This window comes from Schistocerca nitens, chromosome 1, assembly GCF_023898315.1.
Source record: "Schistocerca nitens isolate TAMUIC-IGC-003100 chromosome 1, iqSchNite1.1, whole genome shotgun sequence".
NCBI classification, from domain to species: domain Eukaryota; kingdom Metazoa; phylum Arthropoda; class Insecta; order Orthoptera; family Acrididae; genus Schistocerca; species Schistocerca nitens.
Genome location: NC_064614.1, coordinates 110,724,792 through 110,747,122, shown reverse-complemented (window position 1 = coordinate 110,747,122; position 22,331 = coordinate 110,724,792). Strand labels below are relative to the sequence as shown.

General features: G+C 45.6%; 1 pseudogene; it reads right to left on the bottom strand.

The window, feature by feature from the left end:
• Nucleotides 1–13,297: 13,297 nt before the first annotated feature.
• LOC126210201 (5S ribosomal RNA) lies at nucleotides 13,298–13,415 on the bottom strand (annotated as a pseudogene).
• Between the last annotated feature and the right edge of the window lie 8,916 nt (nucleotides 13,416–22,331).

Genomic DNA, 22,331 nt, shown 5'->3' with positions numbered 1-22,331 from the left:
TACGAGACAAACAAGCAACATGTTTCTCTTTTGTGGAAAAAGGTTGTGTCTATGCGCTGGATAGGCGCTGCAGACGATGTCGTGCTGTTAGCAATGCCACTAGCGTCGGTCGTTGCTGCCACAGCCCTATAACGCCAAATTTAGCTGCACTGACCTAGCGGATACGTTGGTTGTTCGTCCCACGTTAATTTCTGCTGTTACTTCACACAGAGTAGCTTGTCTGTTTGCACTGACAACTGTGCGCAAACGTCGCTGCTCTCGATCGTTAAGTGAATGGCACTAGCGTCGGTCGTTGCTGCCATAGCCCTATAACGCCAAATTTAGCTGCGCTGACCTAGCGGATACGTTGGTCGTTCGTCCCACGTTAATTTCTGCTGCTACTTCACACAGAGTAGCTTGTCTGTTTGCACTGACAACTGTGCGCAAACGTCGCTGCTCTCGATCGTTAAGTGAATGGCACTAGCGTCGGTCGTTGCTGCCATAGCCCCATAACGCCAAATTTAGCTGCACTGACCTAGCGGATACGTTGGTCGTTCGTCACACGTTAATTTCTGCTGTTACTTCACACAGAGTAGCTTGTCTGTTTGCACTGACAACTGTGCGCAAACGTCGCTGCTCTCGGTCGTTAAGTGAATGGCACTAGCGTCGGTCGTTGCTGCCATAGCCCTATAACGCCAAATTTAGCTGCACTGACCTAGCGGATACGTTGGTTGTTCGTCCCACGTTAATTTCTGCTGTTACTTCACACAGAGTAGCTTGTCTGTTTGCACTGACAACTGTGCGCAAACGTCGCTGCTCTCGGTCGTTAAGTGAATGGCACTAGCGTCGGTCGTTGCTGCCATAGCCCTATAACGCCAAATTTAGCTGCACTGACCTAGCGGATACGTTGGTTGTTCGTCCCACGTTAATTTCTGCTGTTACTTCACACAGAGTAGGTTGTCTGTTTGCACTGACAACTGTGCGCAAACGTCGCTGCTCTCGATCGTTAAGTGAATGGCACTAGCGTCGGTCATTGCTGCCATAGCCCTATAACGCCAAATTTAGCTGCGCTGACCTAGCGGATACGTTGGTCGTTCGTCCCACGTTAATTTCTGCTGCTACTTCACACAGAGTAGCTTGTCTGTTTGCACTGACAACTGTGCGCAAACGTCGCTGCTCTCGATCGTTAAGTGAATGGCACTAGCGTCGGTCGTTGCTGCCATAGCCCCATAACGCCAAATTTAGCTGCACTGACCTAGCGGATACGTTGGTCGTTCGTCACACGTTAATTTCTGCTGTTACTTCACACAGAGTAGCTTGTCTGTTTGCACTGACAACTGTGCGCAAACGTCGCTGCTCTCGGTCGTTAAGTGAATGGCACTAGCGTCGGTCGTTGCTGCCATAGCCCTATAACGCCAAATTTAACTGCACTGACCTAGCGGATACGTTGGTCGTTCGTCACACGTTAATTTCTGCTGTTACTTCACACAGAGTAGCTTGTCTGTTTGCACTGACAACTGTGCGCAAACGTCGCTGCTCTCGATCGTTAAGTGAATGGCACTAGCGTCGGTCGTTGCTGCCATAGCCCCATAACGCCAAATTTAGCTGCACTGACCTAGCGGATACGTTGGTCGTTCGTCACACGTTAATTTCTGCTGTTACTTCACACAGAGTAGCTTGTCTGTTTGCACTGACAACTGTGCGCAAACGTCGCTGCTCTCGGTCGTTAAGTGAATGGCACTAGCGTCGGTCGTTGCTGCCATAGCCCTATAACGCCAAATTTAGCTGCACTGACCTAGCGGATACGTTGGTTGTTCGTCCCACGTTAATTTCTGCTGTTACTTCACACAGAGTAGCTTGTCTGTTTGCACTGACAACTGTGCGCAAACGTCGCTGCTCTCGGTCGTTAAGTGAATGGCACTAGCGTCGGTCGTTGCTGCCATAGCCCTATAACGCCAAATTTAGCTGCACTGACCTAGCGGATACGTTGGTTGTTCGTCCCACGTTAATTTCTGCTGTTACTTCACACAGAGTAGGTTGTCTGTTTGCACTGACAACTGTGCGCAAACGTCGCTGCTCTCGATCGTTAAGTGAATGGCACTAGCGTCGGTCGTTGCTGCCATAGCCCTATAACGCCAAATTTAGCTGCACTGACCTAGCGGATACGTTGGTCGTTCGTCCCACGTTAATTTCTGCTGCTACTTCACACAGAGTAGCTTGTCTGTTTGCACTGACAACTGTGCGCAAACGTCGCTGCTCTCGATCGTTAAGTGAATGGCACTAGCGTCGGTCGTTGCTGCCATAGCCCCATAACGCCAAATTTAGCTGCACTGACCTAGCGGATACGTTGGTCGTTCGTCACACGTTAATTTCTGCTGTTACTTCACACAGAGTAGCTTGTCTGTTTGCACTGACAACTGTGCGCAAACGTCGCTGCTCTCGATCGTTAAGTGAATGGCACTAGCGTCGGTCGTTGCTGCCATAGCCCCATAACGCCAAATTTAGCTGCACTGACCTAGCGGATACGTTGGTCGTTCGTCACACGTTAATTTCTGCTGTTACTTCACACAGAGTAGCTTGTCTGTTTGCACTGACAACTGTGCGCAAACGTCGCTGCTCTCGGTCGTTAAGTGAATGGCACTAGCGTCGGTCGTTGCTGCCATAGCCCTATAACGCCAAATTTAACTGCACTGACCTAGCGGATACGTTGGTCGTTCGTCCCACGTTAATTTCTGCTGTTACTTCACACAGAGTAGCTTGTCTGTTTGCACTGACAACTGTGCGCAAACGTCGCTGCTCTCGGTCGTTAAGTGAATGGCACTAGCGTCGGTCGTTGCTGCCATAGCCCTATAACGCCAAATTTAGCTGCACTGACCTAGCGGATACGTTGGTCGTTCGTCCCACGTTAATTTCTGCTGTTACTTCACACAGAGTAGCTTGTCTGTTTGCACTGACAACTGTGCGCAAACGTCGCTGCTCTCGGTCGTTAAGTGAATGGCACTAGCGTCGGTCGTTGCTGCCATAGCCCTATAACGCCAAATTTAGCTGCGCTGACCTAGCGGATACGTTGGTCGTTCGTCCCACGTTAATTTCTGCTGCTACTTCACACAGAGTAGCTTGTCTGTTTGCACTGACAACTGTGCGCAAACGTCGCTGCTCTCGATCGTTAAGTGAATGCCCTTTGACACTGCGTTGTACGTAGTGCTAGATAATGCCTGAAATTTGGTATTCTCAGCACTTTCTTGACACTGTCAATTTCGGCATACTGAATTCCCTAATTATTTCCGAAATGCAATGCCCCATGCGTACAGCTCCAACTACCATTCCCCGTTCATAGTCTGTCAATTCCCGTCATGTATCCACAATCACGTCGGGAACCTTTCCACATTAATCACCTGAGTACCAGCGACAGATCCGCCAATGCACTGCGCATTTATGCCCCGTGTACGCAATACTATCGCCATCTGTGTTTGTACATATCAGTATCCCATTCGGAGATTTTCTCCGCTCGGGGACTGGGTGTTGTGTTGTCCTCATCATCATCATTTCATCCCCATCGACGCGCAAGTCGCCGAAGTGGCGTCAAATCGAAAGATTTGCACCCGGCGAACGGTCTACCCGACGGGAGGCCCTAGTCACACGACATTTTAGTATCCTATCACTTTTGTCACCTCAGTGTGTATTGTTACTAGATCTGTACCTTCAATAGTCTTTTGCAGACAGTTACATCGACAGCGTCATATTACGCTGAAGCGCCAAAGAAACTGGTACAGTTATGCGTATTAAAATACAGACAAATGTAAACAGGCAGAATCGGCACTGCGGTCGGCAACGCTTATATAAGACAACAGGTGTCGGGCACAATTGTCGGACCGGTTACTGCTGCTACAATGGCAGGTTATCAAGATTTAAATGAGTTTGAACGTGGAGTTACAGCCGGCGCACGAGCAATGGGACACGGCATTCTCCGAGGTAGCGATGACGTGGAGATTTTTCCGTACGACCATTTCACCAGTGTACCGTGAATAACAGGAATCCGGTAAAGAATCAAATCTCCGACATCGCTGCGCCCGGAAAAAGATCCTGCAATAACGGGACCAACCACGACTCAAGAGAATCGTTCATCGTGACAGAAGTGGAGCCCTTCCGCAAATTGCCGCACATTTCATTGCTGCGCCATGAACAAGTGTCAGCGTGCGAACCATTCAACGAAACGTCATCGATATGGGCTTTCGGAGCCGAAGGCCTACTCGTGTACCATTGACTGCACGACTCAAAGCTTTGCTCCTCGCTTGGGCCCGTCAACACCGACATTGGGCTGTTGATGGATGGAGACATTTTGCTTGGCCGGACGAATCTCGTTTCAAACATTATCGAGCGGATGGACATGTATGGGTACGGAGACAACCTCATGAGTCCATGGACTCTGCATATCAGCATAGGACTGGAGGTTCTGTAATGGTGTGGGGCGTGTGCAGTTGGAGTGATATGGGACCCCTGATAAATTTACATACGACTCTGACAAGTGACACGTGAGTAAGCATCCTGTCTGATAACCTGTATCCATTCATGTACATTGTGCGTTCCGACGGACTTAGGCAATTCCAGCAGGACAATACGACACCCCACACGTCCATAATTACGACAGAGTGGCTCCTGGAATACTCTTCTGAGTTTCAACACTTGTGCTGGCCGCCGAAGTACCCCGATATGACCGTTATTGAACATATCTGGGATCCCTTGCAATGTGCTGTTCAGAAGAGATCTCCAACCCCTCGTACTCTTACGGATTTATGGACAGTCCTGCAGGAATCATGAAGTCAATTCCCTTCAGTATTACTTCAGACATTAGTGGAGTCCATGCCGCGTCGTGTTGTGGCAATTCTGGGTCCTCGCGGGGACCCTACACGATATTAGGCAGGCATACCAGTTTATTTTGCTCTTCAGTGTATAATATGATAGTGTAAAATAGATAACTATTGCGCTAAGGCACTAAAAAAATCCAGAAAATGTAGGTATGATTTAACATGTTGAAACTACGTCGCGAGGAGGTCACAAATCCACAAGGATTTTATTGCAACCAAGTGCTTGTTGCACCTAGTTCTGGTGCTATTTCCCACAGTCAAACGCAAAGTATTATTTTGAAGACGAAACTCGTCACAGGAACACAGGAACTAAATGTGAAAATATGTATTCTTAAAGAAGAGAAAAGTTAATAGCGTGCCCATATGCCTAACCCAACAACCTGCGAGGAAATATACTGACTGAATATTTAAATTTCTAGAATACACCAATATATTGGCTCTGAGTAGTTTATCGCTGAAAGAATATGTTCAAGACGAAATATTGTTTCCTTACGAGAAATGAAGCTTTCAGATAGTGCCTCGGTGCTGCTCCGTCCATAAATCATCCGAACATGCTGCCGAGATAAGGGCTAATACGTGATTCTGCATGCGTGGATTGTTCGTTGCTGCTTCTTTGGCAAGGAAAAAATTTAGCCGAGGATGGGGTAAGATTCGGGCAGAAGATCGTCTGCCGGGTTATCTGCGCGCTTCTGGGCGAGCGCGAATATCGATTGCCCCCACGACCACCACTTTGGCGTCCCCTGCCTCTCCTACCCCCCCCCCCCCCTAGCCCGTTCTCCGCTACGTGCCTCGTAGGGGCGTAACAAATGTCGCAATATCCGTTTTGTGAATGACCCGTGGCGGAAATGAAATGGTCTTAATCTTTTAGCTTTCGGATCAGTGATAAAGTCTCTTTTTTTCCACTGGACACGTTTATGAAGGAATTTATCTGAATGGTTTCCTGCCGAAAGGCATGTGTATTCCATTTTAAGTAACGGCATTATTCAGTCTTTCTGAGCGTGCGAGAAGTCTCGCCGCGAAGAAGTGAAACGTGCGATACTGTATTTACAACCGCTGCCTCCAAGAGAACGAAAATCCGGTCGCTTTGACGAAAGCAGTTCTTCATACAGTCTTCTTCTATAATGTAAAAACTGTGTCTATATTTTGCACAATTAACTCTCTAACGACTATTTTACCGCTAAGGATTATGTGACATACGATTTTTTCCTAAAAGGTCACTGTTTGTTACTTTTCTTTACGTTATCAAATTACAGAATATTTTATATTACTTAATGTCTTTCTTACTGTCTTGTTTTCTTATGTCCAGTGATAGTTTATTCGCATTGTGATACATTTGTAAACATAATCGAGTTGTTTACTTGCTTTCTGTACTAGGATTTATGATACTTTGTGTGACAACAACGTAATCATCCGCGAAGACAATTTTTCTCCCCGTTGTTGTAGTATAATTGGACAGTTATTCAAGTTCAGTGTTTGTGGTGTTTATGCCACTTTGCGGGTCATTTATTATATTGTATATAACTGCTTAAGTTGCTGTACCTGTGCGAGCGTATAGGAGCGACAGGTTATCCATCCGCAAGTATCACGTGGTCATGTCACACGGACAAGGAGTATGAGAGAGCTATGACAGTAGACCGCATTGTCCTGGGGCGTTGACAGATGTCAGAGAATCCCTTGTTAGATTTAACTTCAAGACGAATGACTCCTGGTGCAATATTTAACGTTTAATGGTTACCAAGCTATTCTGACAACGCTGAAGACTTGTTGCAGACTCACACCCATATGTTCAAATTCAGATTATTCGAAAGTGAACTGTAAATATTAATGAGAGATTTAAGTTAACGTTAAGAGTGCACGGCGGTTTTAACAGACCGATCACAAAAGTGTGCCCCGGAGAGGCAGGCGGTATAGAGTTGGTATAGTTCGCACCAGTCTAATACTACCATCATGACTGTGTACACCTATAAATCCCGAACGCTAATTCTCATTTAAGGAAATAACTTGAAATTTTATGCTGACTAGTGCGAAGAACAGAACTGAAGAAACGTGCAAGCAGATAACGTGCATTGTTTTGAGAATATTACGCTGCTCGAAGTGTTATAATCAAACTTCGCAATCGTCATTGCGATTAATGATTTCAGAATGGTTATCAGATAGACTGTGGAAAACAGTTCTCTAATTTTCATCTGAGTTAATGAATGAGCGTCCATTCCATGTACTGAGTCTTTACTGTAGAAGGTAGCACTAATCCCGAAAGAAACTCCAAGATTTACTGTCTCAGATCGCATGTTAGGAATCCTAGCCGATGGTAAATAGATTCAGCACTGATACAGCTTTTACGAAGTAAGCAAGCCTTCTGATGATTTAGAGGTGAATCAAGATAATTTTATTAGTATTTACTTTCGCAGTTCATCCAACGTAGCCAGCCACATAACGTTTCGCAAATTACAACTTGCGTAGTTAGTGTGTCCGACGTAGCAATGCATCACAGCAGGAACATTTTTTCTCGTTCTTCAACCACATCTCTACTCCGCAAGCCACCTTGCGGTAAGTGGTGGAGGGTACTTCGTGACTCACTAACCACTGTCACTCCTCCTCCCCCCCCCCCCCCGCCCCGTTTTCTGTTGTCGCGAACGGTTCGCGGGAAGAAGCCTTCGTGTGGCCTCTGATTTTGTCTTTGTGTTCCTTTCGTGAGTTATACTTAGGAAGGAACAATATACTTGTCCACTCTTCTAGGACCGTTTTGTATCCCGCCTGGAAGGCGGCGCGTGGGTCTGCTTCTGTAAACTGAAGGGTAGGCCAAGTGTAGGAAGCGAGTAGGAGCAGGAAAAGGTGAAATGCTTCAGTACTGCGTATAGGTTAAAACTCTTTTACTGGAGCCCACATCTCGTGGTCGTGCGGTAGCGTTCTCGCTTCCCACGCCCGGGTTCCCGGGTTCGATTCCCGGCGGGGTCAGGGATTTTCTCTGCCTCGTGATGGCTGGGTGTTGTGTGCTGTCCTTAGGTTAGTTAGGTTTAAGTAGTTCTAAGTTCTAGGGGACTGCTGACCATAGATGTTAAGTCCCATAGTGCTCAGAGCCATTTGAACCATTTTTGTCTTTTACTGGGTTATGAACGTATACAACTGATATTATTACTTAACTTTGCGTACAGATGAGCACGTAGGTGCGAAGCCGAATGTATCAAAGCTTACAAAAGTTACACAGGCAAAATCTGTAGTAGTTCGCCCACTATGAAGTAGAAGCTAAGTTGCTTGGTCGTCAGCTCGAGAACAAATGGGCTGAATCCGGAGCGGCGCTCGTAGAGATGCACAGCGCCGGCTAGAGGGAGCTGTCGCCGGTGTCTGTCATAGTGCCAACATAAGAACTTGCACCTACGCCGTGGCGTCGTAGCTATCGATGCCACAGATCGTAAGTTTTCGGAACCTCGACAGTAAGCCACATCGCCATGCAAGCCCCTGTCTTGCAGCGTATGCCACTGGATTTGGCTGAGCTTTAGCAACCCCGTAAAGAAGAGCGCTGCACTTACTTGGGTCTTCTCAGTTTCCTTTATCAATGCTATTTTGTAAGGATCCCATAAATGATGGGCAATGTTGAAGTATTCATGTTGAAACGTCCCCTTTGAACAATTATACATGACTGTGATTAAACTGACACACAATATTTTTTAGCGCAACGCAATCTGACTTTCAATAATCCCAACAAAAGAATGGCCCTGACTAACATTAACCTATACCTTTCACAAATCACTTACCTCACAAAAATCTTCGTTACTCGAAATACTGCAATACAGTGAGCGCCATAGTTAGCAAATGAAAGACTTTACTAGAGAACAAACAATGTATTTACCTTAATAGTCATAATATATATAGCAGTTCATGACATCCATTCTTACAAATGTACTGTTTGTGATGGACACACCTCCAGATTATCCATTCTCAAAAATCCGCAATCTCACTTCCCCACATCCACCACTGCTGGCGGCTCGCCTCCAACTGCGCAACGCTACGCGCTGTTAACAGCCAACAGCCCAACACTACAATAGCGAACAACAATGCAAACCAGCCACAGACTGCACACAGCACAGCCAGTGATTTTCATACAGAGTGCTACGTGTCCCTAAACAGCCTACTTACAAAGTATCTTGTAAGTTACCTCTTTTGCTGAAGGACTACATTTCCTGGGGATACTTCCAATGAATCTGTCATTTCTGCGATTAGTTCACGGCGTCGTCCACTTTTAATCGCTCCGTATGCCTATTGATAGGTATTTTATGGAAACAACTGCATCCAATGACTGTTTTGCAATCATATAATCATACAATAATGGGTCTTTCAGTCTATGCATAAGCAATATGTTACATGTAATTACGATGAGTGTCAGTTGGCCCTCCCTGCACCAAACGTCGATCCTCTGCATTTTTCCACGCATTTAGTTATAATTATCTACTGTCACGACTTCTCTGTATACAACAGTATCATTGCCAAAAAGATTCATCGAACTTCAAATTTTCGGTGGCGTTGAGCCACAGTCGTACAATAATTTTGAAAAGAGTAATCCACCATTTGACAGTGTATTATTATATTTATATTTTGTACTGTCCACATTTCGGATTTTATGCTATTATCAAGCACAATGCTAAAAATTGTATGTTAACAGAAAACTTAATAAAGGCTCACACCGTTTAGCACTGTACTTGATAATGGAAAGCAGCCGAAGTCTGGATATTACAAAAGATAAATATAATAATACACAGTCAAATAGTGGTTTTCTTTTTTTACCTACTTTTCTACTATGTCATATACACATTGAAGAGCAAAAGAAACTGGTACACCTGCATAATATCGTGTAGGGTCCAGCTTATACATAGAAGTTGCGCAACACGACGTGCTATGTACTCGACTAATGTCTGAAGTAGGAAGTAGTGCTGGAGGGAACTGACGCGATGAATCCTGCGGGGCTGTCCATAAAGCCGTAAGAACGTGTACATCTTTTCTGAATAGCACGTTGCAAGACATCCCAGATATGCTCAGTAATGTTGATGTCTGGGGAGTTTGGTGGCCAGAGGAAGTGTTTAAGCTCAGTAGAGTGTTCCTGGAACCACTCTCTAGCAATTCTGGACATGTAGGGTGTCGCATTGTCCTGCTGGAATTGCCCTGGTCCGTCGGAATGCACAACGGACACGAATAGATGCAAGTGATTAGATAGGATGCTCACGTACGTGTCACCTGTCAGAGTCGTATCTAGACGCATCTGGAGCTCCATATTACTGCAACTGCACACGCCCCACACCATTATAGAGCCTCCACCACCTTGAACAGTCTCCTCATGACATAGAAGGTCTATGGATTCATGAGGTGGTCTCCGTACCCGTACACGTCCATCCGCTCGATACAATTTGAAACGAGACTCGTTCGACCAGGCAACATGTTTCCAGTCATCAACAGTCCTAAGACGGTGTTGACGGGCCCAGGTGAAGCTTAAGGCTTTGTGTCGTGCAGTCATCAATGGTACATGAGTGGGCCTTCGGCTCAAAAAGCCCATATCGATGAAATTTCATTGAATGGTTCGCTCGTTGTCACTTGTTGATGGCCCAGCATTCAAGTTGCAGCACTTTATAGAAGGGTTGCACTTCTCTTACGTTGAACCATTCTCTTCAGCAGTCGTCGTTGGTCCCGTTCTTGCAGGAACTTTTTCGGGAGATCTGATATTTTACCGGTTTCCTGACATTCACGATACACTCGTGAAATGGTCGTACGGGAAAATTCTCACTTCATCGCGACCTCGGAGATGCATGTGTCCCATCGCTCGTGCGTCGATGTTAACACCACGTTCAAACTCAAATCTTGATAACCTGCCATTCTAACAGCAGTAAACAATGTAATAACTGAGCCAGACATAACGTAAAACATGTTCCATAATTCTGCAACAGACCGATATCAGATTCGTAGGCCTATACTTTTGTGAGTCTGTTCGATGACCTTCCTTGAAAACGAAACTGACCTGTACTTCTTTTCCAGTCATTAGGAGCACTTCGCTCCTTCACAGTTTTACACTGATACTAGGAGAGAGATAAATTCTGTATGTGGAATAGTGACACGTGAGTAAGCATCCTGTCTGATAACCTGTATCCATTCATGTACATTGTGCGTTCCGACGGACTTAGGCAATTCCAGCAGGACAATACGACACCCCACACGTCCATAATTACGACAGAGTGGCTCCTGGAATACTCTTCTGAGTTTCAACACTTGTGCTGGCCGCCGAAGTACCCCGACATGACCGTTATTGAACATATCTGGGATCCCTTGCAATGTGCTGTTCAGAAGAGATCTCCAAGCCCTCGTACTCTTACGGATTTATGGACAGTCCTGCAGGAATCATGAAGTCAATTCCCTCCAGTATTACTTCAGACATTAGTGGAGTCCATGCCGCGTCGTGTTGCGGCAATTCTGGGTCCTCGCGGGGTCCCTACACGATATTAGGCAGGCGTACCAGTTTCTTTTGCTCTTCAGTGTGTAATATGATAGTGTAAAATAGATAACTATTGCGCTAAGGCACTAAAAAAATCTGTATGTGGAATAGAACTGGTATCTCGCCAGGTGCTATTTGTTAGGAGATAAAACGCTACGCCAGGGAAATAAGCTATTGCTGGGGCGGCCGGCCATGTACGCCCACACTGTTTGCTCACGGACGCTCCCCGTCCACCTCTGCGCTAACACAGCTCGTTTGACATCGATGCACGCGGTGCAAGACTGACCAGTTTATTTCGTGTTGTTACGGTTGTCCATGCCGAAGTCTCTTTGGCGTTCGTGGTAGGACAAAATTAGTGACAGCGCAATGAGTAAAGAGGAGTTATGTCTAGCGGTTCTGGCGCTGCAGTCCGGAACCGCGGGACTGCTACGGTCGCAGGTTCGAATCCTGCCTCGGGCATGGGTGTGTGTGATGTCCTTAGGTTAGTTAGGTTTAAGTAGTTCTAAGTTCTAGGGGACTTATGACCTAAGATGTTGAGTCCCATAGTGCTCAGAGCCATTTTTTAAAGAGGAGTTACGATACTTTGCGGAAATCGATCGAATCGCCACGCTTCAACCCACAGAGAGAAAGAAGGTTAATTTTTTATTGAAACGGAAACCAGCACTCAGTGTCTGTCTTGTAACGCAATTTTATCGGCATGGAAAAACTACAATGTGAAGCGACATTTTCAAAGCCATCATGAGAAATTCGTGATCATTTTTGGTACCAAGCAAAGGAGGGACGAACTTCTCGAGTTAAAACACGAAACAGAGAAAGAATTAATTCCATAAAGATATATGCCATTTCTTGAAAATGTTAGTATTATTTACAAAGTGTTATGTGGTTTGTCCTCGATATTACTTCTCCCTCGTACGATTTCACAGGGAGAGAACCACGCCATCAACATTGAAGGTGCATGAGTCAGCTACCACATAGCTCTTAAAATATCCAAAACAGCGTGTCTCGTCAGCGATGGAAAATTCGTTAAAGATTGTTTTGCTGCTGCTGCAACAATCTTATGCCCAATACCACTTCCTGTTTTTGAAACCCTTGCTCTTTCACGAAGAACAGTTAGCAGACGCATAGAAGATATGGTAAACATCGTGGAAATGCAGATGAAAGATAACACTAAAAAAGATTCCTTTCCTTCCTCTTTGCCTTTGGATGAAAGAACGGTCATAATGGATGTTGCTCAATTTCTTATACTTGCGAGAGGTGTTGACGTTAAGTTCAACATGATGGAGGAGCTCCATGATTTAGTGCCAAGAACTACGGCCGACAACATTATTACTGAAGAGTCTGCCCCCGGTAGTTGAGTGGTCAGCGCGAAAAATGTCAATCCTAAGGGCCCGGGTCCGATTCCCGGCTGGGTCAGAGATTTTCTCCGCTCAGAGACTGGGTGTTGTGTTGTGCTGATCACCATCATTTCATCCCCATCGACGCGCAAGTCGCCGAAGTGGCGTCAAATCGAAAGCCTTGCACCCGGCGAACGGTCTACCCGACGGGAGGCCCTAGTCACACGACATTTACATTTATTTATTACTGAGGAAACGTTATTGACAAATATGACATTTGTCGGAAAAAACTTTCTTTGACTGCAACAGATGAAGGTACTGCAATGATTGGTGAAATGTCTGGTGTCTTTGCTTTTGATAAGGATCAAGGTGAAGGAAGTTGGTATCCAGCGGGATTTACTAGCGGTACACCGCGGTCGCACATCGCGTTAATATACTGACAAAAAGCACTCCGTCTTCAGGCCACGAGTGGCCTACCGACACCATCCGATCGCCGTGTCATCCTCAGTGGAGGATGCGGATAGGAGGGGCATGGGGTCAGCACATCGCCCTCCCGGTCGTTATGATGGTATTCTTCATCGAAGCCGCTACTATTCGGTCGAGTAGCCCCTCAATTGGTATCACGAGGCTGAGTGCACCCCGAAAAATGGCAACAGCGCATGGCGGCCCGGATGGTCACCCATCCAAGTGCCGACCACGCCCGACAGCGCTTAACTTCGGTGATCTCACGGGAACCGGTGTAGCCACTGCGGCAAGGCCGTTGCCTGATATCCTGACAAACCGTGCCGAAAATGAGTGATGGAATGATGGCATGGACGTTGTCGTAAAAACATTCAGTAAACTGAAACTTCCTGGCAGATTAAAACTGTGTGCCCGACCGAGACTCGAACTCGGGACATTTGCCTTTCGCGGGCAAGTGCTCTACCATCTGAGCTACCGAAGCACGACTCACGCCCGGTACTCACAGCTTCACTTCTGCCAGTATCTCGTCTCCTATCTTCCAAACTTTACAGAAGCTCTCCTGCGAGGAGAGGATTTGGGTTACGGAACGCTATTGTGAAAGGAGTTCCAGCTGTTGGTTAACTATTGAGACTTCTAGAAACAATAACAGAGAGATATGGCAATGGGAAATGAACTACAAAACCACGACTGATCAAATTACAAGAGATATCGGCTGTAGCTCCAACTAGAAATGATGGAGAAGGCAGGAAGACTAAAGACTCGAGATATGCCGCCAACCACGCTGCTGCCGATCAGTCCTTGGAGTGGTCATTAAACGAATGAAGGCCGTATTCCCTTAACAGCTATAAAAAACAGTTAACGCGTTGGTGGAGAATACTGTCAGTCCTGGCAGTTTTCTCCTGATGAGTGCACAATTAATTTCCACATCGCTTTCCTATCTCGCAGCAGCAGCAGCAGCTTCTTCCGGCAGTGTCGTGTCCGGTGACAGGGTATCGATGTGGATGAGACGGCCGCCGTGGGACCCTTTGGCGTTACATAAAGCCGGTGAGTCCGCCTGTTAAAGGCAATCGATAGGCGGCCCTTCTGCTTCTAGTACCGGCTCAGGCCTACTGAGCGCTGCCTCCATGCGCAGCTCCTAGCGGCGGCGAACACCTGCTGTAGCCGCATGCTGCGACTTACGTCTTCCGACAAACAAATGTCTGTTTTACATTACTTCGAGGAGTCGGCTTTTAAATATTTTTGAGGAGTCACGCTTAGCCACAATAGTTAGCCATCTCATCCACATAGAAACCTTGTCAGCAACAGAACAGAGTCCAACGAAATTGCTTCGAGGTATGAAGGCAATGCATAATATTTTTAAAAATTGCCACTTTCGAGTTGTGGTCAAATAACAGACCATACTCATGTATGTACACCCAATGAAAGAGATCATAATTAGGCACAATGATCACAAACAATACATTCGTAAAATATTCGTCACATTACCTTCACTTATTACAACGATATTAATTATAGGATAAACATCCAGTCGCTATCATTTGTATGTTGTTATTCATTAACTGAATCAAAATTATACACTCCTGGAAATTGAAATAAGAACACCGTGAATTCATTGTCCCAGGAAGGGGAAACTTTATTGACACATTCCTGGGGTCAGATACATGATCACACTGACAGAACCACAGGCACATAGACACAGGCAACAGAGCATGCACAATGTCGGCACTAGTACAGTGTATATCCACCTTTCGCAGCAATGCAGGCCGCTATTCTCCCATGGAGACGATCGTAGAGATGCTGGATGTAGTCCTGTGGAACGGCTTGCCATGCCATTTCCACCTGGCGCCTCAGTTGGACCAGCGTTCGTGCTGGACGTGCAGACCGTGTGAGACGACGCTTCATCCAGTCCCAAACATGCTCAATGGGGGACAGATCCGGAGATCTTGCTGGCCAGGGTAGTTGACTTACACCTTCTAGAGCACGTTGGGTGGCACGGGATACATGCGGACGTGCATTGTCCTGTTGGAACAGCAAGTTCCCTTGCCGGTCTAGGAATGGTAGAACGATGGGTTCGATGACGGTTTGGATGTACCGTGCACTATTCAGTGTCCCCTCGACGATCACCAGTGGTGTACGGCCAGTGTAGGAGATCGCTCCCCACACCATGATGCCGGGTGTTGGCCCTGTGTGCCTCGGTCGTATGCAGTCCTGATTGTGGCGCTCACCTGCACGGCGCCAAACACGCATACGACCATCATTGGCACCAAGGCAGAAGCGACTCTCATCGCTGAAGACGACACGTCTCCATTCGTCCCTCCATTCACGCCTGTCGCGACACCACTGGAGGCGGGCTGCACGATGTTGGGGCGTGAGCGGAAGACGGCCTAACGGTGTGCGGGACCGTAGCCCAGCTTCATGGAGACGGTTGCGAATGGTCCTCGCCGATACGCCAGGAGCAACAGTGTCCCTAATTTGCTGGGAAGTGGCGGTGCGGTCCCCTACGGCACTGCGTAGGATCCTACGGTCTTGGCGTGCATCCGTGCGTCGCTGCGGTCCGGTCCCAGGTCGACGGGCACGTGCACCTTCCGCCGACCACTGGCGACAACATCGATGTACTGTGGAGACCTCACGCCCCACGTGTTGAGCAATTCGGCGGTACGTCCACCCGGCCTCCCGCATGCCCACTATACGCCCTCGCTCAAAGTCCGTCAACTGCACATACGGTTCACGTCCACGCTGTCGCGGCATGCTACCAGTGTTAAAGACTGCGATGGAGCTCCGTATGCCACGGCAAACTGGCTGACACTGACGGCGGCGGTGCACAAATGCTGCGCAGCTAGCGCCATTCGACGGCCAACACCGCGGTTCCTGGTGTGTCCGCTGTGCCGTGCGTGTGATCATTGCTTGTACAGCCCTCTCGCAGTGTCCGGAGCAAGTATGGTGGGTCTGACACACCGGTGTCAATGTGTTCTTTTTTCCATTTCCAGGAGTGTAGAACGCAGCTTGTTATGTGATTTATACATTAAGCCTAACATTGAATAACAAAGGCGAATTAAGAGAACTAGAAAAAAGACAGAAAAATACTAAGAAAAATTCTATGTCCTGAGAAAAACAATGAAAATAGGTGGATTAAAAAGAGAAATGAAGATTTGTACAAAAATACAGAAAAAATCACAGATACAACGAAGAAGAGACGGCTAAAGCTTTATGGACATTTGAAAAGAATGGAAGAAACACGGATTACAAAGAAAATTTTTAATTACTTTAGTAAGCTGAAAAAAAACTGGAGAATGCATAGAAGCAGTAAAGAAAGATACCAACAAAATATGTGTTACAGAAGAAATAATACGTGACAGGAGTCACTTCAGGCTACTGAGAGAAAACGCAAAACCTCGACCCAAGAGAATGTGGACAGATGACGAGAGACGAGCAGTTGGAGAGAAAATGAAGAAGTACTGGGAAGACAGGAAGAAAAAGAAACACCGTAAGTCTTAAGTTGTATAGTCAATAAACTACACTACTAGCCATTAAAATTGCTACACAATGAAGGTGACGTGCTGCAGACGCGAAATTTAACGACAGGAAGAAGATGCTGTGATATGCAAATGATTAGCTTTTCAGAGCACTCGCACAACGTTGGCGCCGGTGGCGACACCTACAACGTGTTGACATGAGGAAAGATTCCAACCGATTTCTCATATACAAACAGCAGTTGACCGGCGTTTCCTGGTGAAACGTTGTTGTGATGCCTCGTGTAAGGAGAAGAAATGCGTACCATCACGTTTCCGACTTTGATAAAGGTCGTATTGTAGCCTATCGCGATTGCGGTTTATCGTATCGCGACATTGCTGCTCGCGTTGGTCGAGATCCAATGACTGTTAGCAGAATATGGAATCGGTGAGTTCAGGAGGGTAATAAGGAACGCCGTGCTGCATCCCAACAGCCACGTATCACTAGCAGTCGAGATGACACGCATCTTATCCGCATGGCTGTAACGGATAGTACAGCCACGTCTCGATACCTGAGTCAACAGACGGGGACGTTTGCAAGACAACAACCATCCGCACGAACATTTCGCCGACGTTTGCAGCAGCATGGACTATCAGCACGGAGACCATGGCTGCGGTTACCCTTGACGCTGCATCACAGACAGGAGCGCCTGCGATGGTGTACTCAACGACGAATCTGGGTGCACGAATGGCAAAACGTTATTTATCCGGATGAATCCAAGTTCTGTTTACAGCATCATGATGGTCGCATCCGTCTTACAGAAAAGTTTCATTATTGTGGCAAGTGAGCGAGTAACCGAGTGGCAACCGAACTAGACTCCCGTGCAGGCGATCCTGGTTCGAGACTCTTGTGTGCTACTTTTGTTTCCTTTATTTCCATTGCCTGTTTTAATTTATAATAAATCATGAACATTCCGCAAGGGATTGAGTAAAAGGAAATACAAGCCTCTATAAATCGAAATTTCAAATTGAATGTCACATTTTGTTTCAATCTTTGGCGTTTTTTTTTTTTATTATGACAGGAAATTAACCGTAATGTAATTTCTTGAAACTTTTTATTATTGTTCAATTTGTTTTCGTTGTATTTTTAATTTTGTTCCCTTGAGGTAGGGAATATTAAAAAAACCAACGAATGAGGGATTAAAAATATGTTTCATTTAATGGAAAGTTTATCGATATTTCCTATATTTTGACGAGTACAATCCAATAGATGATACTTGTTATAAAAACAATCAAAACATTTGTACTTTCGACGCCGCGCGGGATTAGCCAAGCGGTGTAGGGCACTGCAGTCCTGGACTGAACGGCTGGTCCCGGCGTAGGTTCGACTCCTCCCTCGGGCATGGGTGTGTGTGTTTGTTAAGTAGTGTGTAAGCTTAGGGACTGATGACCTTAGCAGTTAAGTCCCATAAGATTTCGCACACATTTGAAAATTTTTTTGTACTTTCGACACCACGAACATTGTAGGAATGCACATTCATTTTCGTCGCAATCGCATCTGTATTTTCTCAAGTCCGCATGAAACACCACTGCATTGACTTTATGGAATACTTCTTTTTGCGATTGGTCTAGCGTCGCGAAAACAAAAGTAGCATAGACGGGTCTCGAACCAGGGTCGCCTGGACGGGAGTCTCGCTCGCTTTCCACTTTTTTTTACGCCTTAACCACTTCTTTTTCTTTTTTTGCCTAGAACAGCTTTTTTTAAACCACTTTTTTCCTTCTTTATTTTTTTTTCTCTATCCACTTTTATTCCCATCTTTTTTTCAGCAATCCAATTTTTATTAACCACTTTTATTTTATTTTTATTTTTATTTTTTATTTATTTATTTGTATTTTTAGGATGGTCAGGGCGTGGTACACGCCGCGCTAGCAGTGGGGTCTGTTCACGGCACTGCCAGTGCGTCGAGGCCCAAACCCCTCCCACCCCTTTTTCATGTTCCCTGTTGGGTCATAGCACTAAGTGTGCAGAAATCTTAACACAATATTCTCATTCTCCGATGTAAGAAAGACAAAGAAACCTCCTCTCTGAGTAGAAACTGAACACTGATAAAAAAACTTAACAATTCTTCTCGAATCACACAAATACTTTGGAAGTCGAACACGAGTAATTTTGAACAAAATGTTTTGAGAAAAAAAATGTTCGGGAAGCAAGGTAATAGTAAATAATAATAAGAAACCAAGTGACTTTTAATTTTCTTTTGTTCGTTCTCGTTCAAGGTGTTGTAGTGGTTCCACATATTTAACCAACACCCATTCTTTCAAAAATGATCTTCAGCATGTTGCCGTAGTGCTTCTTGTGGTTGCGATACGTGCTGATTTTTGCATATTCACACTTCATGTAAACGCGGAATTCTATCTCGTTGTCCGACCCAAGTGTGTGGATGACATAACTAACATATTTTCCCAGTAACCAGCTAATGGCGTTGGTTTTTAATTTCGGAAAGTATGTCATGTCTGGTCTCAGGAGGAGCGATGCGTTATATATTCCGTAGAGGATCTGGTGAGAAAGGCGATTTGTTGCCTGATCAAATTCCAGTTATGCACATTGCCACCACAGGTGAATCTGTGGCTGAGTGTATCCACCAGATTGCATTTTCCACAAAGGTGTGTCTGGTTTAAACCGATCCCATACAGTCTCTCGTTGGTGCTGATGACGTTATTAACTGTTTTGTACCATGCGGAAATAGCGTCTGTAGATAGCCCGGCATAGTTGATGTTCCGCCATACAGCTTTCCAGTCATAATTTGGGAATTTCGTTTCAATTTTGTTTCTACCCTCATATAACTTCCTTTCAAGTATGATGTCGCGCGCTGTGATACGTGTGTTGCTTCTGATTTCGTAACTAAGATAACTTGCTTCGAGGAAAAAGTTCCTCACATACTGCAGACGGGCATTAATCCTTCGTACATCAATCGGTGCTTGCAGGCTATGAGGTGTCACAGCCTCAAAGAGCTTTGCGGTTATACATTGTGGAAGTTCTCTGAGTATATGGAAAGTCCGTTTGAGGAACAGAGCAGACGCTTTATTGCGAATATCCACCAAACCGAGGCCCCCGTTTCCGACATCCAGTATAACGGTAGTCGCACCAACCCTGAATATGTCTCCTCGCCATAAATAATTGGTAACAGTGGACATGATCCCTTTCGCTACTAGTTTAGGGATTGGAAATACCTGCGCAGTGAAATACGCTTTAGACAAAACGCAGGAGTTGATGAATCTTTTTGCACCAGGTCCATAGTTCGATGGATGTTCTCCATTACAGCACCATGAACTTTCCTCCTAGTTTCCGTCCAGTTAAAAGCAGCCATCCTCATCGGACATGCCATTAACGTTATTCCCAAAGTTTTATGTTTGTTGTCTTGTTTTTCCCATGCCAGTCGAAGGTGATCTAGGCCCCGTAGATTCAATATTTGACTTTTGTTTTCATTTGCTGTCGCTCCCGACGCTAGACAATACCTTTGGATTTCTCTTTCCAGTGTAACTGTCTCCTCCTTATTCCTTATTACAACGCCCACGTCATCAGCATAAGCTCGTATGACAGTTTTCTCACCACTCAATGCTATGCCTGTTAATCTTGCGTGGACAGTGCGGAGGAAGGGCTCTAAAGATACGGAAAATAAAAACATAGATAAGGGACTGCCCTGTGGAACCCCTCGCCTTATCTGTATGGGTTTAGATGTTTGGCCATTGATTGCTATTCTCGTATTTATACCTCTTGCAATATTCCTTAGCATGTTCACAATCTGGGGGTGAAAAGCCATTCTTGACAGCGTCGCAAAGAGGTATCTATGACTAACGCGGTCAAAAGCTTTGTTGAAATCTATAAAGATTAACGCATATTTTATACTTGTCACTGAGGTAATTGCAATGACGTCTCTGTATGCAGATAGACTTTCGAATATCGTTCTGGTCGGAGAACAAGATTGACGATGACTCAATATTTTGTTGGAAAAGGCAGAGAGTCTTTTGTTGATAATACGCGAAATTATTTTGTAATCAGAATTCAGTAGCGAAAGAGGCCGAAAATTGTTTAAGTTGTTTTTGCCTTTACTCTTAGGAATCAGTACTATTTTACTTTCCTTAAACTCTGCAGGGACCGGTTTTCCGTTCAGGACCTCATTTGCCATGGAAGTGATCTTTTCCCCAATTATAGACCAGTAGCGGGCATAAAACTCCACAGGGAGGCCATCAAGTCCCGGAGATTTTTTGATAACTGAGTTACGCACTGCCTAATGCACTTCATCTTTAGTAATAGGTGACAGGATGTCAGCGTTGTCTGTTCCCGACAATTGTGGACCTAAAATAGTGAGAAAGTCCTCGAGAGCTGCATCTTCCACTGTGGTAGGGACATATAAGGTTTCATAGTACCTGTGGACTTCGTCCAGTACTTGTTTCTGGCATGTGAGCCTCGTACCAGTATGCGTCTGGACTTCATCAATTAAAGTTAGACGTCTGCTTTTAGCACGCCGCACCAAGTGATACAGAGAAGCTGTTTCATCTGCTACGACTGATGTGGCTTTCGATTTAATTTTGAGTCCCTCCATCTGTTGCCGTTTAATGCTTAATAACTTGGCTTTTATTTTTTTGATATCATTCAGACGAATTACGTCATCATGGGCCTGTTGATATAAGTCTCTTGCCCGCATCTCGTGGTCGTGCGGTAGCGTTCTCGCTTCCCACGCCCGGGTTCCCGGGTTCGATTCCCGGCGGGGTCAGGGATTTTCTCTGCCTCGTGATGGCTGGGTGTTGTGTGCTGTCCTTAGGTTAGTTAGGTTTAAGTAGTTCTAAGTTCTAGGGGACTTATGACCACAGCAGTTGAGTCCCATAGTGCTCAGAGCCATTTGATATAAGTCTCTTAAAACTTTATAATAAAACTCCATTGTATTCCTCAACTCCCTGTGCCTCGCTGCACTATTCTGCATGACAATTTTCCGCAGCCTTGGTTTAGCCCTCCTAGTCCACCAGTCAATGACTGTTGGATGCTTGTCTACTGTGCGGAGGCACATAGTCCACGCTACTCTTATTTCCTGTTCCAGTTCTTCGTCAGTTAAAACAGAGATATTTAAATTCCATTGGCCTCTGAATCGACGGGTTGGCTGTACACTTAAATTAAACCAAGTTAAAAGTGTACCGTGATCGCTAAAATACACGGGAATAGTTTCAACGTTTAATAAATAATTTTGCAAATTTGGTGACACGTAAATTCTATCTAGTCTGCTGCGGGAGTGGCTGGTTATATACGTGAACCCGACTGACGTCGGGTGCTGAAGTTCCCACACAACCTTAAGGTGAAGATCATTTTACTAACTTTTTTAACTGTGGCGAGTGGTTGAAGTTGGGTTGTTGATTTTTGTGGTTTAAAACACAGTTAAAATCTCCACCTAGTATAAGAGAACACGGATTTTTCCTCAATAAATAAATCAGTTCATCTTGAAAAAACTTCGCACGACCCAATTTGTGGGAATTTCCTGATGGGGCGTAGAGGTTAAGCACTGTCACATCGAAAATTTTTATGCCTATGGCTCTTCCTGATTCTAGTCGTTCGATTTCAGTCACCGGAATGCCTTCCCTTATAAGAATGGCTGTACCGATATTGGCTTCCGTAGAAACATTAACAATTTCAAAAAAGCCTGGGATCCGAAATTCCGTTATCGCAACTTCTTGTAGCAACGCGATATCTGTCCCGGACTGGTACAAGAATTCTTTTAGA